Source organism: Danio rerio, chromosome 15 (assembly GCF_049306965.1).
Source record: "Danio rerio strain Tuebingen ecotype United States chromosome 15, GRCz12tu, whole genome shotgun sequence".
Taxonomy (NCBI): domain Eukaryota; kingdom Metazoa; phylum Chordata; class Actinopteri; order Cypriniformes; family Danionidae; genus Danio; species Danio rerio.
In genome coordinates, this window is record NC_133190.1 from 22,143,442 (window position 1) to 22,150,000 (window position 6,559).

Genomic DNA, 6,559 nt, shown 5'->3' on the forward strand with positions numbered 1-6,559 from the left:
GTGCTGCTCTTGGGGTACGTTTATGCACTAAGTATGTAACAGTTTAACATTTCAACTTAATAGCCTTTGGTATTTTCTCTCATTCAGTTAATATAGATTTCGTAATATATCATTTATAAGCAGCTACATGTAATGCAAATAAAATAAACCTCTGTACAGGATTAATGCAATAAAAATGAATGCAAAAAAAATGTTCAAAGTCTTTATTAGACTCTGCTGTATTCTAATTTTACTCGGCATTTTGAATATCAAAGTCAGTAAATCACATATTTTAAATCATAGTGTCCTTTTAATTACCTTATCTGTCCGATCTGTCTGTCAGATCTTGAGCAAACATTTCCTCACTTGTAAGTCGCTTTGGATAAAAGCGTATGTTAATAATCAAATGGAAATTAAGGATCAGGTGCTTTCTTAACTGAGGGTTTCTCACTAGCCTTTTTAATTCTATTCCTGTAGTCCTACCTACCGGCAAGTTGCTGTTCACTAAACGGCCAGCGGAGTCGCTAAAAAGGGTGTGTAAATTGTACATAAAGTCCTCAGTGGTTATGGACTATTATTATTATTTCTACTTCACTCAACAATAGTTGTTTTGTTATAGTTTCGACTGTCTTACGAAAATCAATCAGGAATTCATACTGTAGCCCAAACTATGGAAATGGGTGACTGGCAAAATGAAATGAGTGTATACTGATATCCAAACTGAGATAAAATAGAAGAACAGAACAGAAAGATAAAACGGAATCCATTTATAAAATTAAATCTAAGAAAATATTTTGTGTGTGCTTACAAGAAAGCAAAAAGAACTAAGGTATGGACTCATTAGGCTTCCGTACTAAACACCTGCGAGTCGCAACAGAAAATCACGCAGGTGTGTGAAGATGCAAGAAAACTAGTTTCTGAAGGAGACGTATAGATACAGTGACGATTCAGGTAGGAGGATGTTTTACGGTATTTGCCCATTCAATGAGAACGAGCGATGCATGAATTGTTTAAGACTTAAATTAGACCATATTAAATCCATTTGTGTCCGTAACCTTTGATGAGACGCATGAGGCAAATGAATTCTAAATGTCCTAACAATGTGTTTCCGAAGCTCTTGTTAACATCATATATAATAACTATTATATTATTAAGTATTGAGAGTAACATTATTTTAAAAATATAATTTTTCATGGTTACATAAATTTCTGACTGACATTAAATTTGCTGTTAATATCACATAAGTTGCTTTTATTCAAACCTTTATTGTTTTCATTTCTTTATTGTTAATGTTGAGTTTCCTCCTAAAATTTCCTCATTGGATGATACTGAGATTGATTATGTTTACTGCTACAAATATCTTGGAATGTGGAGATGGTAAACTGTCATTTGAAACTCACATAAGTGAATTGATCAAAGAGGTTAAAGCCTGTATTGGTTTTCTTAACAGAAACAAATCTTCTCTTACGCAATCTTCAAAGCAGCATTTGGTCAAATTTACAGAATTTTGCATTATGGGGATTTAATTTTTTGATTAGCTTCAAACTCTCTTTTACAAACTGGATGTGATTTATCTTGTAGCAATTCGTTTTGTTACTGGTGCGCTGTTTAATACTCATCACTGTCAATTGTATTCTTTCTTGAATTGGCCTTCTCTTCAATCACGTCGACTAATTCATTGGTTTCTGTTTATTTACAGAACTCTTATTGGGAAAACTCCACTATATTTATTGTCACTTCTTAACATTCAGAAAACATGTCCAAATATGCGCTCTAGTAGTTTTATTAACCTTTGCATACCCCAAGTTCGCACTTCATTTGTTCGCTACTCTTTATTTTTGGAAGCATCTGCAGCAGACCTTAAAGCTCAACACTTTTATTCCACTATCATCCTTTAAAAATTCAATCCAATTAATATTACAAAATGACTGTGCTTGTTCTTAGTTTTCCTTGGTTTTGTATGTTATTATCTGCATCTGTGTAATTGTTTTATGTTGCCTCTTGGCGAGGTTGTCATTGTAAATGAGAACTGGTTCTCAATCGACTTACCTGGTTAAAAAAGGTTATTCAGGTTTATAAGTGTTTCTATTTCTAAAGGATATATTTATTAAAAAATAATCAAAATTTCTTTTGTAAAAATGTATGATTTGTGCACGCCCCTAAGTTTGACTTATTAATACCCATCACAATCATTTGTTTTATGTATAAATTATGTACTTTTGCTTTAAATCACATTACAAAAAACAAGTGACATCATATAGGCCCTGCAAAGCCCAAGAATAAAAGGAGGAAAGTTCCAAAATCTTTTTTACATTTTTGTTGCAAAGGTACAGTTGAAGTCAGAATTATTAGCTCACCTTTGATTTTTTTTTTCTTTTTTCCCAATATTTCCCAAATGATGTTTAACAGAGCAAGAACATTTTCACAGTATGTTTGATAATATTTTTTCTTCTGGAGAAAGTCATCTTTGTTTTATTTCGGGTAGAATAGAAGCAGTTTTTACATTTAAAAAAAAAAAACATTTTAAGGACAAAATTATAAGCCCCTTTAAGCTATTTTTTTTCAATTGTTTACAGAACAAACCATCGTTGTAAAATAACTTTCCTAATTACCCTATCCTGCCTAGTTAACCCAATTAACCTAGTTAAGCCTTTAAATGTCACTTTAAGCTGTATATAAGTGTCTTGAAAAATATCTAGTCAAATATTATTTACTGTCATTATGGCAAAGATAAAATAAATCAGTTATTAGAAATGAATTATCAAAACTATTGTGTTTAGAAATGTGTTGAAAAAAAATCTTCTGTCTGTTAAACAGAAATTGAGGGGAAAAAGTAAACAGGGGGGCTGATAATACAGGGGGGCTAATAATTCTGACTTCAACTGTATATCAAGCTCATGTGAAATAGATAGGGTATAACATTGAAGAGCAAATTTCAGATTGAATGAATGATTGCTAAGTGTGGAACTTAAACAATTGGTGTATTTTACATTTTGGCTAATAAATGTACATTTCTGGCCTGAACCCATCCAGGCTAAATCCGTTTATTCATTCATCAATTTCCCTTTGGCTTAGTCCCTTATTTATTAGGGGCCGCCATAGTGGAATGAACTGGCAGCTATTCCAGCATATGTTTTAAATAGTGGATGCCCTTCCAGCTGCAACCCAGTCCTAGGAATCACTCATACACTCTTCCGTTCACACATGACTACACTACGGCCAATTTTGTTCATCCAATTCACCTATACTGCATGTCTTTGGACTGTGAGGGAAACCAGAGCACCTGGAAAAAACCCACGCAAACACGGGGGGAACATATAAACTTCACACAAAAATGCCAACTGGTTCAGCCAGGACTCAAACCAGCGACCTTCTTGCTGTGAGGTGACAGTGCTAACCACTGAGCCACCATGCCACTGCTTAAACCCATTTAGTCACAAATAGCCCCACATTAAAAAAATACTACAGTAATTTATTGTAAATACTTGATTTTTTTTTAACCATACTGTAGTCATGTGTATTATATGCCTACTCTACAGTATTTACAACTATTTGTTGATGAACGCTACTGTTGTATTAACTATAAGGATCTTCATTCATTCATTTTCTTTTCGGCTTAGTCCCTTTATTAATCAGGGGTCGCCACAGTGCAATGAACCACCAACTATTCCAGCATATGTTTTACGCAGTGGATGCCCTTCCAGCTGCAACTCGTCACTGGGAAATACCCATACACTCTCATTTATACACATACACTACGGACAATTTCGCTTTTAGCCACCTAGAGGAAAACTTCGCGAACATGGAGAGAAATTGCAAACTTCACACAGAAATGCCAACTGACCCAGCTGAGACACGAACCAGCAACCTTTTTGCTGTGAGGCGAAGGCACTACCCACTGCGCCACTATAGGGACCTTATTAATACTTTATTGTACTTTAGTTTACTAAAGTTAACTGTGACATTGTAGCGTAATATTTCTAGTTAATAGTTATAACAGTTATAGAAAACTTGGTACTGTATTGTCAGTTGTTTATTTTATTTATTGTATATTACCACAGAGACTACACATTTACCAAAACAAAAAAGATCAAGTAATTTACTATTATTCTTTCATGTGGGGCACATTTGTCAAATAGAATTCATATAACGCTTTTGTAAGTAGTCATATAATCATGATAATATATTATTAATGAATATTTTTTATATCTATTTTACAAATGACACTGAACCTATCACACTTGCACTCTTTTCGTAAAAATAAAATTCAATCAGTCGTTTAAAAAAAAGCCCATACATTTAAATATGAACAAAACCTGGACTGGTTCTCTTTTTTAGGATCTAACATTATTATAATCTGAACTGTGTACATACTGTTTTGAATCCAATTGACACATTTTGACTTTGTCTCGAAAACAATGAATGTGGGTCAAGAGGGCAGACATACGGATGCCACTATTGTGTATATTGTTTGACGCAAAATCTGTGTATAAAATCTGTCTTTTTCTCCCAAGCGTACTTACATTGTGCTTACTGAAAGACTATATAGGGAACTTGTTGCTGTTCATCTAGTCTTTTGAGACTAAAAAAAATATTTTGCCGGCTACACTGTATGAACATGATCAGATAGCTCTGTTTTTCTTTGTTCAGTGAACATGACCCTGCCTCACCTCAACCTCCTCCAGAGCCTCGTCTGTCTCTTTGCACCACATTTCAACTGAAGTGCATTGTATCGTATACATGGTCAGAACACTTTTTTGACATTCGCCATTTGTACGAATCCAGGTGGGGTTCACAATTTATTTTCTCCAAATTTATTTAATGCTTTCTTGTTAACATGATTTCATTTCCTGATTATAATGAGGATGTTTTCATTTTTGTTTTTCCCTAAAAGAATGTAAGTGACAACATGTCTCATGGTTAGGGCACATTGTAAGGTTATCGTATGACAGATCAAAATGTTATCCTAGTAATAGTAGTGGTTAGCACTGTTGCAAGAAGGTCACTGGTTTGAGACTCGGCTTGGCCAATTGTCATTTCTGTGTGGAGTTTGCATGTTCTCCTCGTGTTTGCGTGGGTTTCCTCCAAGTGCTCCAGTTTCCCCCGGTCCAAAGACATGCAGTATATGTGAATTAGATGGACTAAATTGACCGCAGTGTAGGTGTGTGTGTGAGTGCGAGGGTGTATGGGTGTTTCCCTGTACTGGGTTGCGGCTGGATGGGCATCTGCTGCATAAAACGTATGCTGGAATAGTTGGTGGTTCATTCCACTGTGGCAACCCCTGATGAAATGGGACTAGGCTAAAGCAAAATGAATGAATGAATAAGTGAATAATTGTGGAGCTTGACGATAAACATATTGCAAACACGACCTCGTGCCTGTGACATTCCTGTTAGCAATGCTACACAGTTCAAAACAACATGGTCAAACAGATGAAGGCATCCATTTAAACATTCAGAAAACAATATGGGGTTAAGTAGAAGAAGAAACTCAATCAGATATTCAGAACTGTACATTAGGAAAGCATTAAAAAATGAAATGCTAAATAATCCTGTAAACATACTCGTACAGCCAGCCCAGATCAAATCTAAACCGGATGTGGCCCACAGCTGCGGGCTCTGCGAGAGTAGTCCACAGTAGTGAACAGCCCACACTAATCCCATGAAGGCCTGGTGTAGGCTATCCCATTCGGGTGCAGACGGGCAGCGAGCACAAGACCTCACCTAGCCCCCAGGAAGCCCTTACTAGACACACTGACCCTGGACAGGCAGGCACTGCATTTTTTTTTTTTTTTTTCCTGCTGGAGATACTGTTGTCCTAAAAAACAAAAACAAAAACAAAAAAAATCTTACATCGTTAGGAACGGCATTACAGAAATTTTTGGCGCTTTTAAAACCTTGACTTTTCCAAACTGTGGTATAGCTTGAAACAGTTATCGTCCCATGCCTAGTGTAAACCATTTATGGGTATTACAGATAACCTTGCATTAGTGTCTGCCCCACTCACCCCTAATACAAAGAGTATCAGCACCACCATGAGGTTGTATGGTGAATAACTGTTTAAAGTAGCAGTTTCCAGTGGGTAAAATATGAAGCTTTGGTTTTTCAAAGCAAGCTGTTTGTGGACTGTAGAATTATGCGATTACATCTTTAATGTAATAAGTGATTAGCTGAAGAAATTTTAAAAAGTGAGTAAAGCCCTTGCCTTTAAAGGCGAAGGCAATTGGACTTTTAAAAGTAATCACTTTAAAACTACAGAAACTAAAAATTCACCAAAATACGGAAACCATTTCTAAGTTTGTGTATTTTACAGTACTTTAGTAATACTCAAAAATGTCTCAGTCAATGTTTCCAAACACTTATATTTGATTTATTAAAGTCACACAAGTGGCAATTTCACATCTTTCACAAACCCCAAGCGCAGAGATGTCCATAACGACACATACATAAATGCAAAAATATTAAATTAACCCATGTTTATTTTACTCATTTAAAGTACAAAACATGTTTACAGATTGATGTTTTTCTGATCACAACTCTGTCGTTAGTTGTTTTGGAAAATATGAACAGATGTTTTAATG